Source organism: Coenobita brevimanus, chromosome 114 (genome assembly GCF_032717465.1).
Source record: "Coenobita brevimanus isolate Jiangsu-jjx chromosome 114, ASM3271746v2, whole genome shotgun sequence".
Taxonomy (NCBI): domain Eukaryota; kingdom Metazoa; phylum Arthropoda; class Malacostraca; order Decapoda; family Coenobitidae; genus Coenobita; species Coenobita brevimanus.
This window is the reverse complement of record NC_137067.1, coordinates 20,398,264-20,417,251: the sequence shown is the minus strand read 5'-3', so window position 1 is coordinate 20,417,251 and position 18,988 is coordinate 20,398,264. Positions and strand designations below refer to the sequence as shown.

At 41.7% G+C, this 18,988-nt stretch overlaps 1 non-coding gene across 1 annotated transcript; it reads right to left on the bottom strand.

Moving 5' to 3' along the window:
• Window positions 1-6,502: 6,502 nt before the first annotated feature.
• On the bottom strand, window positions 6,503-6,584 carry TRNAS-GCU (transfer RNA serine (anticodon GCU)). Its single transcript has one exon. It is a non-coding gene; the product is annotated as a tRNA-Ser (tRNA).
• Window positions 6,585-18,988: the final 12,404 nt, after the last annotated feature.

The window sequence follows — 18,988 nt, the reverse complement described above, 5'->3', positions numbered from 1 at the left end:
GGTAGGAGGCAGGGGTCATAGGCAATCACCATATTCATCATCCATTCAGCAGAGGCCATGTTTTTGTGCCAGACATTGACATCCTTGGGGAGAAATTATGATGAAGTTGCGAGTCCTGTTTTATTTTTTGTTCGCTTAGGGTCGCGTACTGGTTTGCTTTAGATATTTCTTAATATTTCTCCATCGACGATTTATTTTCACTGTTTTCCCTTCATTATTATTATTTATAGAGTTTTATAAAAAAAGATGTAAGACCCATGTAAATTCTACTTGTACAGTAGTAATATTATCTCTGGCACATGAAACTTCGTAGTGAGCCTTTCTTATTTATATTTCATTGGATCAATAACTGTGAATTCTCTCTTTCATTTTTTTTTTCAGCATGAGAGTATCCTCTACGTTTTTTATTGGGGGGAGGAGAGGGTGTAATCCTGTTGAGTTAAAACACATTAAAAATCCCTTTCAGCTGGAGGGCATGTAATGTTGCCACTACCACATGAAAAACATTTATTCAGCTAGGATGAGCACCGTCATAGTGATGGGATTGAGGAATGTTATACATAACCTCCAGTAGGAAAAGTTTCTCAGAGTGAATAAACTTACTGGAACAGATTTAACTGTGTTGCAGGAGGCAAGGCAAGAAAAATCGCTAAGGAAGAATCGGTGCGACTTCTGTTAAGCCAACGAGGATACAGTTGGTACGAGACTAATGATAGTGCTGTGTGGTGGCTGCATGACTGGCTACCTGAGAAAATGTCAAGCGTGATAACTGATGACTGTATATATGGGTAGTGTAACCAGAAAAAGCAACGAAAACTATCAGTAAATTAAGAGGCATGTACAGGTAGTAGGATAAAATTATGTTTTATGCTTGAAGTGTACATGACAATACATTGTGTGTGTGTGTGTGTGTGTGTGTGTGTGTGTGTGTGTGTGTGTGTGTGTGTGTGTGTGTGCGTGCGGTAGCGCGCGCCATCGTCCACTCTTAAGGATCAATCGATGTTTTCGTGTTGACCAGTCTCTTGCATGTCTGTTAACATTTGTTTTCTCAATGTTGGTCTCGTGCTAATATATCTTTTTATATTAATGCTCTTCCAGATTGGCCTCTCTAGCAGCTTATATCATGTCACTGCCTATCTCTGTTTATCTCACAGGAATTGATTATTGTGATAACAGGTCTTGCAGTATGTGACTCACTCCTTCTTCAGTTATGCCACATTTTATATAATATGGCGTTTCATTCCATGTTACTGGCTTTGGTCGTTTGCCGTTTTACTGCTATCTACCACTCTGCCCACCCACACCCCTTCCTTGTCCACGTTCATCTCTGACTGCATCCCACACTTACACCCACACCCGTATCCTGTCTGTCTTCAGTTCATCCACACGCACAAGTGTATCCAGTACCCGTACCCCACGGACACCCACTCCACCCACACTTCCACCCACACTCCCACCCACATCCCCACCCACACCCACATTCTTCCTACCCTCCCCACCACCCATACAGATTTCCACTCCTCTGCTTTATCCGCCTACACCATTTTTTCTTTATCTTTCTCACCTCTCACTTATACTCTTCCATATTCCATCTCCCCTCTCCATCCCTTCCTTTCTTCGTCTTGCTTCCATCTGTGTTTGCCCTTCTTCTCTCCTCCCATTTCATCTAGGATCTCTCTCGCGCTTTAATCTTTCCTTTATCCACCTCCGTGTCTCGCATCCTCAGCCACAGCGTTACACTCATAGTTTTATAACACGAACACACACCCTTCCTTACATAATTTTTCTTTACTCTTACATCTTCACGCTGCCCACAAACACTGCTAGCCCTTGCTGGCGGGAGGCTAAGACGATCCTGCATAAAAGGGCATCGTCAGTCTGTCATGTCCACTCTCAGTCTTCATTAATGATCCTATATAGAACAACTGTTGTACCGTACATAATATTATTTTGTTGTACGATGCGTGTATTTTTATTTCCTTCTGTCTTCCCGTGATATAATCTTACAATGTTATCTTCCTTCGCTTGTGTCTGCACTACTGTGTGGTGAAGTTTTAATATGTATAACTGATTTTTTATTCCTTTAACCCTTACGTCTAGGGGTTTCATAGTGGCTATTGAAGTCACCAAACTTTAGCTAGATGGTTTCTTAATCCTCTGACCGTCTAGTGTTTGAAATGACGTGAGTTGGATCCCAGGCTGCGGAAGGGAACGGTTTTTGAATTGATTTCATTATAACAAATTTGATCATTCACCAGACCCAGCAACATTTTTTAAAAACGCCTCCACTAATGTAATACCAGTGAACCGATCCTGAATGAGACAGTCCTTGGGTATATTCACTGGGATGACAGGTAGTAGTGTTGAAGTGGTGACCTGTCATGAATGTGTGAAGCACGTAGGAGGACTACAGGGTCTAAGGGAACGGACTGTTAAGCCCATGCCCAGAGGAGAAAAAAAAAAAAAAAGTCAAAGGAAGTTTTCAAGTGATGAGCAAAATCGGCTGTCTTTGGCGAAACTAAATATATTATAGTCGCGGCGCACGACTCTGAGGTTGTCATTATCGTACCCTGGCAACCTACCATTCAGAAGTGCGTCCCATTTAGTGTACAACATGAGACGCAAGTGATTCGTGTATAATTTGTTCGTGTATGATATTATTCGTGTATAATATATTCGTGCATAATAATATGATTCGTGTATGATACGAAATCGGACGCACTTTTGAATGGTAGGTTGCCAGGGTACGATACTGACAACCTCAGAGTCGTGCGCCGCGATTATAGTCGTGGAACAGGATTTGTGTTTACATTGGGAGGTCATACTTCATGGCAGCAGGTGAAAGTCTGTTCACTTGATGGCAGCTCTCACTGTGTCAGGATCTTGCACCATTTCCCATCTCTGTTCCCTGTCCCTTAGGTTTCCCCTCATTACGTAGCTACACAGCCTTTGACTACCAGCAATATGTTAGCATTCATTTCGTCCCGTCAGTCATGCTCGGACACTTAATATAGCATGTATTCAATATGGACGGTGGGTGTTAGCGCCGAAGTGGTGACATGTGAAGGTGTAGGAGGATTACTGGGCCTTGGGATAAGCTACTGCCCCCTCGATATAGGCCCTGAAACCTTTGCCCAGAGTCGGACACATTAAAAAATAATACATATACCACCTGAAAGCCATGCCACCACTGGATAGCCTTTAGCCCTATCTCAAGGTTTTAAACAATAGTAGACAGATTATATATTATATCCTAAGCAGTTAGCCAAAAACCATTACATTATCAAGCACTTACTTTGTGGCCCCCCTCCTCCCCCCTTTTTTTTTTTGAGGGGGGGGGGTTTATTAGACACTTTTGTTTAGCAGAAGAGAAAGAAAATTTTCAAATTTTAGAGGCTAAAAATAATATTCATTTTCCTCTTCCCCATCAAATATCCTCTGAGCTCATAAAATGATATTTGGAAACAGTACACCATTATGATCACTACGTCCTCGAGCGGAAGGGGTGGTAGTGTCAATATCTACTGCACCGTCTGTTATATTGGTAGCAGATAGTCATAAACCATTACCTCATTAAGCACGTACTTTACTGGACCCTACCTGACAGCGAGAGCAGTCTTCCTAGCAGTTCTTCTGTACTAGTTAATTGGGCTTATTATTCCCTAACACCTTGTATCGGATGACATTCTTCTTTTAGTTCACTCTTGCTACTACCAGACGATATTACTCAGCTTGGAAGAGTCCCCTGGTAGTGAAGAGGTTAGTGAAGGTTATATTATGCAATCTGTTCAGGGTGAAAAAGTCACTGCCAAGCTGTGTATAATTGTGTAGAGAGAACAGGAATAAAATGAAAATGTCACTGTGCTGAAAAGGTAAATGTGCGTGAGTGTTACTGATCTCTTCAGTATGAGGTAGTAGTAAGAATATCAGGTAAAAGACGTCCTTGTAGTACAAAAGTTAACCCTGTAATAAACCCCCAGGACCACCACTTATATCGTAGTCTTCCTAAATTATACATCCCTCTCACAGGCTCTTAAAACCCATAGAGCCGGGGCTGACTTGGCCAGTGAGTTGAGTTCTTGTTTGTATATCACACACACCGTGGGTTTTGTGGGATGAGGTAAAACTCCGCATTAATTTTCCACGTTTTCTTACACTGTAGCTCTATCATCAACGTTTTCTCCGTAACACTCCTTCACTCCTGCAGATCGTATTCTCGGCTTAGACTTAATTATGGAATGAAGAAACGACATCAGCATATACGGTGTCACCCTTGACAATTTTTTGTTTTTCTGTGTAGCTGTATTAATGGCAATTTCTCCAATGTTCATTCGATTTCTTAACAGCGTTGCAACATGTCAACTAAAAAGGAAAAAGCAACGGGTGCTGATAATTTTGTTCTGCCTGTTGTTCTTACTGTTACTAGTCTCAGACTAGGATGGAACCTGAGCCTCTTGTCCCCACTATTAAATTACCTGTTTGAGGGAAGTGTGGTCTCATCCTGGAGAGAGTTTAAAGTCTTTACCACACCCATCCCATCCAGTGTATAACACCCATCATCTAGTGTAAAGGCTAATCCCGCTCTGCCTCCACCCCACCACTACGCATTCCCGTCCCACCCACTACAACACCCATCATCATTTAGCATGCTGCCCCCGCCCTGCCTCCGCCCACCACTACTCCAACCCGCCCCACCCACTACAACAGCCTTCACTACTTCACTACTCCCACACTGCCTCCACCCGCGACCACCCCAATGCCTCACACTCCTCTCTGCATACACATACGCAATCCATTTCCTGCACTCTAGCTTTGGAATCTGAAGTGAAATCTCTTTCCCACCTGCATCACCCGTCATAACGATATTCGTCGACACAGGGTGTACTCCCACCATGATCATAACCCATACCACCCACTTCCGTCATTCCACTTCATCTTACCTCACTAGCAATTTTCTGCTGAAGTACGCTTCACTCCTGTAGACTATACTGACTTAGGTGATGCCGTACCTCACCACAAAGTATGTTGCCATACCATACCATGACATAATTATCATACCGTACCGTACCATACCATACCATACCGTACCGTACCGTACCGTACCGTACCGTACCACCCTCTCTCCACACCACACTGTCACCTTCCCACACCTCCTATACCCAGGGCATTAACCAAAGGGCCCAGATGCCCCCACGTTTTGTACTTTTGTACCTTTTTCCTTCCTCCACGTTTGTGCGAGAAATGTGTCTTACGCCTTACCGATCATTGTGCATTCCTCATCTTCACAAAAGATGCATAGCCAGTCATAGCTTACCACCAAACACATCCCACCCACTCCCCTCCCACCAATTTCCCTCTCACCCATTTTTGCTGTGATGTGATGCATATTTCAGCCAGTGTAGACAAGCAAAGTAGATGCTGACACAACATCAAGTAAATGCTGGTACACTACAATGCATAGGTGGAATTTTGAACTTTGACCTTACCCTATGACTATGATCTTTGACTGGGTGTTCTCAGAATTGAACTTCTTCAATTGAACCCTTCCACCAAATTTGGTCTAAATTGGACAAAACCTTCAAACTGGCCTCTCTTTGTGACACTGAAAGGGACTTACTCTCCTCAGATGTAGTCAAGCCCTTGGTTGGCCCTAAACCCTTCCACCAGGTTTGGTCCAGATCACATCAGAACTGTTTTAATTGCCATGTTCACACAAAAACACATGGGTCAGACTTTGACTTTGCCCTGTGACCTTGACCTTTTGAGTAATTGTACTTAGAATCGACCCCCGTCGTTCTTGCCTTTGTCAAGCCTTCCACACTTGGTCTAAATTGGATCAAAACTGTTCAAGTTGATTTTTTTTTTTTTTTTTTTCAAACTTGAGGGACGAGGTTTGTAACAACGGGACCAATGATTTTCTTTTTTTTTTAAATCTCCAGTTCAATAAATGGCCACTAAGTTAATAATAATCTGGGGGATGGTGAGACTACAGTGAAAATACATCACCACTACATGTCATGAGACGAGGATGCTAATAATTTTGGACTCACAAAATGCCAACAGTGGACATGTGGTGATACATCTATTGTAAATGTGCTGGTGTCAGGAGCCACTAACAGCATATTGTGGCAGCTTGTTCTCTTCTCAGTGTTGGCTGTATTCTCGTTGGCCTTGGAAACTTCATATCAGTTCTTCCTTTGCGATTTATTCTGCATATTTCGCCTCAATATTCTTATGTATTTATATTTCTGTTTGTGGTACCAACACTGTTTACATAACATATACAGATGATACAAAGGTGATGGACGCACAGTTTATCGGTGAGGAAGAAAGGTAACGATATTATTTATATAATAAACTAGAATCCGGCCAAGAGTCCTAAGCAAAGGAACAATTTATGCACTCAAGAGGCAGTTGCCTTTCCCTGGGGCAGGTGTTGTATTTTGTTTGTGTTATTTAAAGTACAGTACAAATACTAAAACATAAAGGGGAAAATATTGTACGACGAGGATGGGATTCGAACCCACGCAGGGAGACCCTATTGGATTAGCAGTCCAACGCCTTAACCACTCGGCCACCTCGTCTGAGAAAAATGTTGCATTCAGTAATCCAGCCGATCAGGCTCCTGGACCAGGTTTGTTTTTCCCATATCCTTGTTCATCCAGCAGTGCAACGGGAGATTTAAGTGTCAACTAATTCTTGCCGACCGCATTCTAGGAGAGGACTAAGACTTACCGCAAACTGATATTTTGCGGTAAGCGGGAGGCGGGCACCCTCCAGTCATTTGACGCACTGCTGTCTTCAGGTAACCACACTGAGTAACAAGCTCAATGTCATATGTTTTCTTGCAATCCGAGAAAGAAGTTACTATGTCGGACGGTAACCATGTAATCAAATGACGGCAGGTGGTCAGGTAGGTTAAGACTAATGGGATGAGGGTCGTAAGGGCTTAGAGAGATTTAGGGTTTATTGTTTCCATAATGCCACTCAGGGGTCAGCGAGGCTACTTACCTTCGCCATAAATGTTGGGGCTGAGTAGCCCAGCCCCGGGACCTTATGCTCCTGATGGGACAAAAGACTGGATGATAGAATAATCTAAACGACACTCGTGCCCTTGATACAGAGGATTATTTTTGATATATTTGTAGCCCATATATATATTACTCTGTATCTGAACATTAAAGTGCCCAGCAGGGCCGAACCTTCTCCTCGGAAGAAGAGTGATATGCAGAATCCTTTCTTCCTCATGCTGGCTATGTACGAGTCAGAAGAAGTTTCTTGTAACTAGCGTATATGAAAGTTTTTTTTAGTTTGTTTTTGATGGATGTCTTTCTGTGTGTCAGACTGTATAGTATAAGTCACTGGTATGAACCAGTAGGGTTTCAATATATGGTAGTATATTAAAGGACATACTACCAACACCCACTTCAAATGTCCATGTACGTTGGATTCAAACCAGACTCAGAAACAGCAGATCGGGGAGTGAATACGATAATCACTGAGCCACAGGGTAACATACTGATGTAAATAAAAGCCGTAAAGGTGGCCAGATAGACGATGAGACAAATGAACTGAAAGAGAGAGAATCAGATGCAGCTAGACAAACACAGATACACACGATCAGAGACAAAAGAGAGAGGAAGGAGAAAAGAGACATATCGATGCAGCTGATTGATCTGGATGTATGACTGAAAAGACAGTGTTATTTGTGAGTCAGATAGATGCTGCATGATTGATTGCTTGAGCCAGTGATTGAAGAGACTCATTTCGGATTGGTGTGTCGAGGTGTGAGGGGCAGACAGAGGGACAAGGAAAGCTTAAGAGTTTATGAAAGCGGTTGGCTGTATTTTATATCCATTTGCATGAGACATACTGCGAAGATGTAGGTACCCAAAATGTACCCTTTCTAAAGCTAACCATATATGGAAGAACCAAAGTGAATAAGATAATTACAGAATCAGGAAGAGGAGATATGTCTAAGGGGAGTTAGAGGAGGTGTTGGTAGTTTTTTCCATCAGTTTGTTTAAGGCCTACTGCAGGGAGACGGGTGCCCAAATTTACCATTCATTATCCTGGCTAAGTACGAGTCAGACCGTTGAAGGAATTAGGTAGTATGCTGTTACTGTTCTGTATTGTTTATCAATCCGTGTTTGGTCCAGAGGAGGTTAGATTGACAGCCAAAATTTACAATTCTACATGCTGTCCAAGCACGAATCAGAACGACAGGACGAGGAATGATGGATACAGGAAAAATTCTCATGGCATTCTGTATTTGTCCTTATGATGTCCACTGCAGGGAGAGTGATAGTTGATATTTGCTCTTCCTCATGCTGGCCAAAAATGATCTGGAAAGTCCTGAGCTTAGGAAGGATTCTGACTAAACTGTATTCAGTATCAGTCCTTTATGAGGTCCACTGTATGGTCAGTGATTGCTAGAATTAATATTTTCTCATGCCGGCCAAGTACGTTTGTATAAAGACCAGTGCATGTGACAGTCGAAGTGTTGTATCAGCTGCTTTTAATCAACAAAGTAGGGATCTGTAATTCGGCTGTGCAGTACATTATCCAACACAGGATTAAGAGATGCCAACGACTAATCTGCGTGTCGTTTTTCAATATCCATATACCCTATTGTCTTGATGCCTTCACTATTGTTGTATTTCATTTTTACCAACTCTAGACAGCTCTAACCAACGTAGGAAAGACTTTTCATATTACAGGGTTAATGAAATCTGTAACTCCAGTATTTCTAATTCTCCTCCATCTGAAGGAGAAACAAATCTTTCTGTGCTAACAAAAATATAACAAAAATCGTCACAGGTTGAAAGACAAAAAGTATTGTACAAATAATGTGGCATCATCCTGAATTTACTGTTGCATAGAGTTACCAGAGACAGTGACCCATCCATCCATCCATCCAACCATCCATCCGTCATTCACTTCTGCACTCCCCCTGAAAACATCTGAAGCATTAGGACCCACGACCAGGTTACTTAGTACAGAGATTTAAGGCAAGGATGACCAGTGAATATCTCCTGGGTAGCATTATGTGAGCAATAAATGGCATCTAACCCTTAGGCTTTGATCCTAATGGGCAACATCCATTGAGAGAGGCCTAACCCACTAGATTACCAGGCGTTCATTTTATTATTTATTTAGGTACCACCCGAGCAGCCACACATGGAGAAATATCGTCCAGGTCAGATTTAATTGAAGTTGGAGTCTCCATACTTTTGTTGAATGTACATAAGCAAAGGCTCACTGCCTCTCTCGTAGGTGGAAATAATCGCTGGGATGATAGTGGTGATGATGATGATGGTAGATTAAGTACGTAATAAACATGGGTCGTATTCTCCAGTACCTACTGTAGGAGAATCTTTAGCACCTCGTCTTTCTCAACACATTTTGCATATTGCGTGTTATTATTCATTTGCATGGTATTTATATCTTATATGCTCGATATTGTTTACACATATATCATGAAAATTAACAATTACACACAAAATGATGGGAGTTAGGCAACCTTCCTTCTACGGTGACGTCTTACTGATCATGCTGCCATCAGATGATTATAATCAGCTATTCTATTCAGTTCTCAAAGTGAAACAAGTTATTTACTGCTGTATCTACCATACAATTTGAAATGCGCCCTTGGTTTAAATAATGGTCTGGGGATAGTACCAGGTATGAACAGCATACAGAAAGACGTTATCGTTGTTAAGAAATGAAACACGAGAACACGACCATAAATCAGTTGAAAATATAGCAGATTAAGATATGTAAAGAAAAGAAAACGACGAAGAAAGGACACGCATAACCGGAAATAAAAATAGAAAGGAAGAAAACAAAGGAAGGACAACATACCAGTACTCAGTTGGGTGTTAAAAGTGAAGAAAACAACGAAGGACATGTGGGGGACTTAAAGAGGAAAGAATGGACAAGAAATCTGGCACAGTGAGGAGTCTGCCATTGTAATAATATGTAAAACCAAGAAAAAGGCAAACTGTGCTAGACCCCTCGGTACACAACGCGAGACGTGTCCACGATAATCCTGAATGATAATAGCAAACACAGCTTAACCTTTAATCAGCTTACATACCGGTACCTTGCTTACTGGCTCTAGTCGGAGCTTCCAGTTTATCCCTTTGACTGCAAAGTAAGAAGGTTGCAAATTGTTCTTGACTAACTTGAAAGTTTTGATTTTCCATGCTAAACTGACAGCAGCCAGAATATAACATTTTAATTTTCGTTGTAGCTATAAAATAATAACTTTGTATTTTACTCCAAGTTCAACAAGATGGTTTTATTCATCTGAAGAGAAACCAACTGCAGCTAAAAGGCTAAAGATGTGTAGTCGAACGGTTAACCTAATGGTAATCGGATAGTCCTTGTATATCATCGACCTAAGAAGATTACAATTCAGTATCGTGTCACTTATACCTGTCCTCTCATATTTCTTGACCTCCTGGTTCTCTGTGACTCCACCATACAATTAGGGTCATGTTACCTCACACCCTCAGGCGTGGTGAGGCTGGCAGGGCGGCACGGTGGTGGTTTGTGCAGCAGAATGAAGGTCCAAGTACCCTTTCCGAGGTCCAGTAGTCCTACAGCACACCAACAGGGCTGATCCATTCACCTCTCACCACAACAACTGACGAAGGATAGACGTAACTGGAGGAGTAGGTTTGGTAATGCATAATCCGCAGAATATTAATCGAGAGCATCTACCATACGTGAAACTGACCTTGAGCAAAACTTTGTGTGCGGGATAATATCCAGGAGTGGCTTCATTTCTTTGTCTCCTGCGATTTTCGAAAACGAGGTGCTCCACTGCCGTGAACCTTAATGACTATAGCGAAGCCCCGCATTAGGACTCAAACTCACGTTTTACGCCTATACACTTCAGCATATTTAGCAAAGCGCCTAATTAGGACCCTGAAGCTCCTACGTCTATCTGGTGCTTTTGAACAAGGCCAAAGGTAGAACCGTGGTCTGTGTGTAGATAAAATAGTAGCCAGTTTTGATTAATTTGGATGAAAGTTAGTGGAACAGTTGCAGATCAGCCAAGGAGTTGACATACCGTTTTTGAGAACAACGGGGCTTATTCAGGGTCACATGGCAGTTAATTATCCGATTTACAGTCAACTTTGGGGAAAGGTTCAGGGTAAGGCAAGGATAAAGAAAACTTATCTTGAGAACAATCACTCAAAGGTCAGTGTCACAGAAACGTTAAAAGTCATGGTCACAGGACAAGGTCAACTCAGACAATGTTGACCTGATGTGAACCAAACTTGGTGGAAGTGTTAAGTGTCAGGCAAGAATATAGTCATTCACTTTTGAGAATCGAAATGCCTCTTCTTGTATATACATCTCTTAACATTAATGTTATTGCTTGGCGGAATCGAAAGATTCGGCAAACATGTTGGTCAGTTCTGCATGTCTGTCTGTCTGCTGTCTGTTTTGTTGCCTGCTGTCTACAGGTCACAATTTTGCACCAATCGTTCTAAAAAAAAAAAAAAATCGGAAGGGAAATATCCATAAACACTGGAAGCCTATTGTTTTTAACCCATTCAATCCGATGACGTGTATTTTTTATTTCATTCTTGATTTCGATTTTATTTAAATTGTGAGACTTTGGAACTCGAAGAATTAGTCTTCATTAATCCCTTCAGTACTACTACAGGTCTTTCTTTAGCTGAGTAAAATCGTCTGAAGGTAGCAAGTATGGCACACAAAACTACGACATCGGACTGAAGGGGTCTAATCAAAATTGGTCAAGAGCCCTGGCCTGAGTGGGGGGTTGAAACTTGAATCCCATCAGTGGTGGAATTTCTGCCAAGACATGTAGAGTGATTTCAACAGGACAGTAAGTAAAAATTCTTTAGAGAGAGAGAGAGAGAGAGAGAGAGAGAGAGAGAGAGAGAGAGCATCGGATCTTTATGAAATTTTTTACAAGGGAAGGGGCAAGCGGGGAGGGGGGAGAGGGGAAGAAGGGGGAAGAGAGGGGAGGGGGGAAGAGGGTAGAGGGTAGAGGGTAGAGGGGGTAAAGGGGGTGAAGAGGGAAGGGTCCATCCGGCAAGCGCTCTGCCTATGGCGGTTTCTTTTGCATATAAACACGTAAGACAAAAGAAAATCTTTATGCCACGTGAAGCTTCCCACAGTAGAAATAACTCATCCGACATTGTCCAGAATATATACACAGATGAACCACACGTGGTGGATGAGTTTACCTACCGCGGAATAACCTGGAAAGAAAGAGGTACGAAATTTTCCCAGGCGGCACCTCCTTACCACTGGTTTTCTCCCCAGCGTCCATTAACCCTTCAGTAAGTTTACGTCCTTTCTTACTTTATTGCCTTACTGCCTGATGATTTTATATACCTTAGGAAAGCCCTCTGGTTGTGAATGCGTTATTGTTGGCTAGATCTACAGGTAAACCCGTCATTAAAAGTCCCTCCTACGCTGAACACAGTCTGCTGGTGATGGCAAAACGAAATGTAAATTACCGTCAGTGAAGTAGGTAGTAATAATATCTTCTTTGTTACCTATGAAAAATGTCGATGTTGAAAGGATATAATTAATATAAAAACCATAATAAGAGGTAATTATACAAAAAAGAAAATATTTACTTGAAAGGTACTACAAAGCCACATAACCAATAAAAATACAGTTCAATGACCAAGGAGCTGCATAAAGTATTACGGTATTTTCTTGTCACCTTAGAGGACTTCGTAACTCTCTCTCTCCGAGCACTTTCCTCTTGCATTGCACCTCAGTTTCCTTGTATGGTACGGATATTATTCACCTGCCTTATTAAGGCGTCAGGTCTACGATAGTAATACATAGTTTTTCTCATCTAAATGTTGTTGTTATTGGAGAAAACTTAGATTTTACCATCACCACGTCCATACCGACGCACACCTTCACTGGGTGTATTGCCCTGGCATCACTCACCACCTTCCACGCTCTTTTCTGTCCACTTCTGTCTGTACATGTGACCCTTTCATACCATGATGTCCTTAATATTAGCTGCCGCCAGCTGATTTTATTCCACTGAAGGGAGAAAACGTGTAATGAAGAAGTCAGTGTGTCATATAAAAAAGTAGACTGGCCAGGAGGAGGTACGAGGGGCCTCCCAAGCTCAAGAGAGATGGACAAAAGGCCATGAATTCAAAGACAGATCAAATGACATCTCGTATTTGAGATGTGTGCTCTGCACTTTTCTTTCCATGTCCTGCCAGGAAGAACAATGCTTAAGTACGATAGGGAGTTCATTGCAAGTGGAACTGTGAACTAAAGTAGCCAGTCTGATGCCTGCACACCTTCCTCCCTCCCTCCCTCCCTCTCTATCATACCCTCACCACCATAGTCAACCACTTCACTCCCTCCCTCTCTCCCTGTTAGGCCCAACTCATAACATCCCTCCCTCCCCTCATTCCCTCCTTCATCCCACTACCTCCCTTCCTCCCTCATTCTCTCCCTCTTTCATCTAACCACCTCCCTCCCTATTTCCCCCCTCCCTCCCTATTTCCTCTCCCTCCCTACATCCCCCTCTCTCATCACCAATCCCCATCACTTTCATTTCGTCCCCCCTCATTCTCTTCCATCTTCCTTCAGATCTCAGACTTGCTTATCTCACGGACGAGGCAGTGATATAGGCGCAGGGAGAGACAGGAAGCCCTAATGATAAGGTAAAAGGACTCCTGGGTGTATGTGCTGGACCTTACAGTAATTATAATCTTCACCTCACTGACGTCATCCGTCATGAGAGAGAGAGAGAGAGAGAGAGAGAGGTTTTCATTACGAGCGAGGATGAAGCCCTCGCCAGCCTCTCAAGTGGTGGTATTTTCTCACATACTCGTATGAGCGGCCCGGCCCGGCCCGACCATAACTCATTTGAGAAGCTTATATCTCTACCACAGGACCGATCACTGCGTGATTTGCACCATACGATAGCCCAAATCTTGAAGATTTGTTTTTGACAGGCTTCATCACACCCAGGCGGTGCACGTGACACGCGCCAAGTGCAGCATGTCGAGAATCTTCAAAAGAGGGCCACAGGCCAGACAGTTTGTCGTAAAGGCATGAAACTTGGTAGGTAGATAGCCATCAGTATACTCTAGGCATCCTCGGGGTGTAAGGCCACATTTCAGTGCTGTCGAATTTAAATGGCCTCGTTCGTACCTCGCCGACAAAGGCATTTTACTGGTATAGTACCACTGTTAAATACATTTTCTGAACCATTTTATTAGCAGCTTTTTGTAAACATTATTATTTCAACTTATACAGAACTTACTGAATACGCTGTCACTTTCCTTGTATATCAGATAATAACAAATACTCCCTCATTACTTAGATACGCCAGCACTGTAATTCATCCTTCAGAGCAGTTCGCGGTCTTGTGAAACATGAAACTCTAACATAGTTTACTGATTTATATATATATATATATATATATATATATATATATATATATATATATATATATATATATATATATATATATATATATTCTACGCACTAGGGAAATCTGGTATGTTTAGTTCCGAACTTAAGTGCCAGTTAACTTCACTGCAATAAATAACGAGGCAGTGAGCAATAACTCAGCAAACCTAATACTTCTATGTTTTATTGGCAGTCGAATGAATAGTTTCTCTCACATGCATAATGAGGCGCAGTTTCTGGTATTCATTTAATCTGCGTAATGGCGTGAAGGGAGTGTGGTGTATTATACTGGGCATTCTGTTATATATATATATATATATATATATATATATATATATATATATATATATATATATATACAAACTTTCTATTTTCCTGCTTCTGTTTCTAGATCCCCCCCTCCCCCAGCTCTACTGGGGAAGAGTGTTATGATAATAGTAGTACCTTATCTATGCATTAATGTACTTTGGTTACTACTATATCATTTATTTATCATGCCAGCGTGCTATTATCTGCGTGTAAGTAACGAGAATTCACTATTTCGTAAGCATCAGCTAATCTGCCTGCATATAAATGTCTGCTCTGTATTGCCAGTCTGATTATCTGCCACGTCCTCTGGCGGGCGGGAAGGCAGGCTTGTTTGGGTTTGCAAATTTCCATTATCTGGGATGCGTTTGTATGTATGCCGCTGCCACCATAACAAAGGAGATGCAACACGCCAACAGTCTGGTAAAATGCAAACCACATAACCTGCCCCACAACAATCTTCCACCATAATAAGAGGTGGAAGGTCAAGGACGGTGTGGTCGTTGTTGGGTACGAACCTTGGGTGGGATGCTCCAACGTATTTACCATCGACTCCTTGTAGGAACTCAGATTTCTGTTTTTGTAAGGAGTGACAACGAGTAGAATTTTTCCATGCCTTGTTCTTGAAAGAAAAAAAGCCGGAAGAGGAATATTATCGTAAATTGTAGGCTACCGGTACTTGTTTGAGCAGGAAGGACAAGGAAGGGAGAGTGAAGCACCTTCGTATGTCTGCAGCGTTCCCTGCAAAAACAAAAATAGTTAAGACAGAGAATCAATCTTAATTATATTTCAATATCCCTCCCCTGCTGGACTATATTTACGCATAACAAATCAGCAGGCGATACATTGTCATTGTAGGTATAAAGTTTACCAGATATCGCTACAAAAATTCTATATCACTAAAGTATTGATATATCGTAATTTCTAAAAGGTCAACCAATTTAATAACTAAAATTTCACTTGATACACAACAATTCACTTTTACGAATATCGATACAGTCTTCAGAATGTTGCTAAATTAATGACAAACTCTTTACAATAGAATATTGATAAATGTAATACTACTTACTTTAAGAATTGGGCTACATTGATGGATGTCTCTAGTTCTGTTGTCACACAGCACAACCAGATTATATCTTCCGTCTTTGAATTCATTAACTGCTCGTAGAATTGTATGGTGTTAGTTCCTGCCTCATCGCACACCCTGCAGCCACACCAGCTTGTACAGGTTACAAGTGTCCAGGCAAGCATAGGATCCAGTTCGTCTTTAGAAAGATAATCTTAGGGCAGTGGAATCTCTGATTTGTACTGATTGAGTTATGCTAATTTTAGTCTTATTTTACGACACCTACATTTTATGCATAAATGAAAGATAGATTGTACCTCATTCTGTCACATCCATTATGGGTATGCTATAAACATCCTACGACACAGGAGGGTAGGAGGGCAGGGGAGAGCAGACTGGACTAGAAGGCCCAGGTTTCCTGCTTGTATTTACCTGCACCTGCCCTGACGAGCTGACTGGCTCTCTTGCCCAAAAATAATGCTCAGAATCGGTAAGTCATTGCGGTCGCCTAGCCATTAGATACATGAGTTGTATGAACCCGTTAAAGGAACTATGCTTGCTGATTGGTAGTTGTGAGCTGTCGCTCTTGGGGGCTGACTTGTATCATAGAGTCCTTTAGGTGCGTGGATGCAGGCTCTTAAAGCTCCCTGTCGGCAAGGTTTAAAAAAAGAAAAAAAGTTGGTTGGACCTGTTTGCTCACAGTACTACTCACTCAAGTAGCACCTCACAGTGGTATGGAATACAGATAATTGCCACTTACCGACGAGGAGTCTGTACTTTAAGAATAGCGTCATAAAGAAAGCAGCTCGAGAATGGAGGGAGGGGTAAAATCCAAGACAAAAGTAACTTCCGATGGCTGCGTGAAAACATGGCAAAAGTCGAACCATACTAGACACTTATTAGTAGAGCAAAGATTGTTGTCATGTTTTGAAAGTTGTCAATAATCTCCAGACAAAACTTGGAAGATAATTGTCTTACTTGGTCGATTAATCTGTCCATCATCATACTCTGTGTTGCTGTTATCAGAAGCTTAACGATTCTGGATAGACTAGTTAGTCCACATATATAAGACGAAGGAACCAGTCACTCGCCTTTTTTGGTGGCAGTTTGTGAATTCAAACATGCCAACATTCTCAAAGGAATTCAGGATGGTGCCCACGCAGCTGTAGTATTTGTACACTGACGTACTTCTGTGCACATTGTCATAATGTTAACTGAACATGCAGGAATATAGGATGCCCATATTTGTGTGTTTGTATGGTTTGATATTTGACCCCATAAAACCCTCTACAAATACTTAATCCCCTCCTCCCTTCCCAAAGAAAAACGTGCCTGGGGGTATTTGCCCAAGGAACAGATGAAGAAACGAACAGATGAAGAATAAGGAATGACACCAAAATAAAAAAATGTTTGGAAGAAAAAGAAGAAAAATGAGGAAATACAGTAGGTCTCCACCACAGTGTTAAGTCTTAATAATACTCTCCAACTGTGTCTGGAATGTGAACGTTTTGACCAAATCCAGTTGGGGCTCTTTAACCCACTAGACGACCAAAGGAAAGATTAAAACTCGAATTTTAGACGAATCTGGACCTGAGCGGTAATGTATGTTTGCACATCAAGGTGTCCGGTAATTCTAAGTAAGTATAACTCAAGCCGATGCCAAATTATATGTGAAAGTGACGTGTAATGATATGGATAAAGTAAGAATACTGAAGCAGACAAAGAATATAGTTTACAGAACTGTTCGGTATGTGTTTGAAAATGCATAGAACGTCAGGAATTTTTGTTATTTCGTCCTCCATTTTCAAGCAGAGGAAGGTTTGGAAATATTCTCTAGCAACTACTTATTTATATATTGACCTGCTGTTACTTTTATACATCTTGAAGAATGAACTTTGTAACATTTGAAGTACACTGTACAGTCGGCAACAAAAGTCCAGTCGGTTCTCCAGCTTTCCTGTCCATGGTCGTTGATAATCAGTCGGGTGAATCCACAGACACCAACACTGTTTGACTTGTTTGGCTACATATCAGTGTCATCTGTGTCATTTGCTGCGGGTTCACCAGACTGACCTCGAAAATGCATTGAGAGAAGCATGTTTGCCATCTATGTATGTGCACCATACTGTACTCCTTCTAGGTGACAGCTAGGGCGGGGATGACAGTCATGAGAGTGATGATGAAAACTTAACAGCGGCCACTTTTATTTCCCCATTCGGGCACGAAATTTAAGAGGGGTATTTCTTGTGTGTGTGTGTGTGTGTGTGTGTGTGTGTGTGTGTGTGTGTAACAATAACTCATACGGCTTTGATCTGATTTTAGCTAAATTTGTTGGAAGAATTGGGGGTCAGCCAAGAAATAAATCTTTTATTTTATTTTATTTATTTTTAGAACACTAGATCAGACGTAAAGGTAACAGGGCTAGGTTAAAGTCTGGCCTAGCAAGATGAACTTAGTTTTTATCTGGCTTAAACCTACTGTACCTTGGTGGAAGGTTTAACGGTAAGAATTCTATTAGTAGGGAAGTCGGTCGAAAGTCAGGCTCACTGGACAAAGTCAACTGTTCGGTCCTTTAATCAGTTTGTGATTACAGGCCTCTCTCTCTCTCTCTCTCTCTCTCTCTCTCTCTCTCTCTCTCTCTCTCTCTCTCTCTCTCTCTCTCTCTCTCTCTCTCAGACGTATATATTCAGTTTGAGGTAGGCCTATAGTAGGGAAGATGGCACTGGAGATTATTTCTGATCCTTCACTACAGGACTCTCTCTCTTGAGCTGAATAAAGTTGTCTGGGAACAGCACAGGTACAACACAAAGGCGTCAACGTACACAAAGGCATCAATTAATATCATCTTCAGTGTCTCCAAGCCAGTACAAATAACTGACCTTAAGCCCGTATTCTGAGTATGAAGTATACGTAACACCTTTTTATTAGTGATTTATTTTTGTCACGTATGTTATTAATGCAAAATTGTGCCGCAGGTAAAGGACATATAAGAACTAACAAGACAATAATATTGTGTAACATGCAAAGTAAATCGCCAACGAAGAGGTGCTGCGAAGTCTTCACAGTTAACGTAAACCTCATACGCCAGATAGTGCTTGACCAGAATATTATCAGAAAAACAACATCTAGTCCACATCATACATTTTCCATAAACTCTTATTACTGTGATCA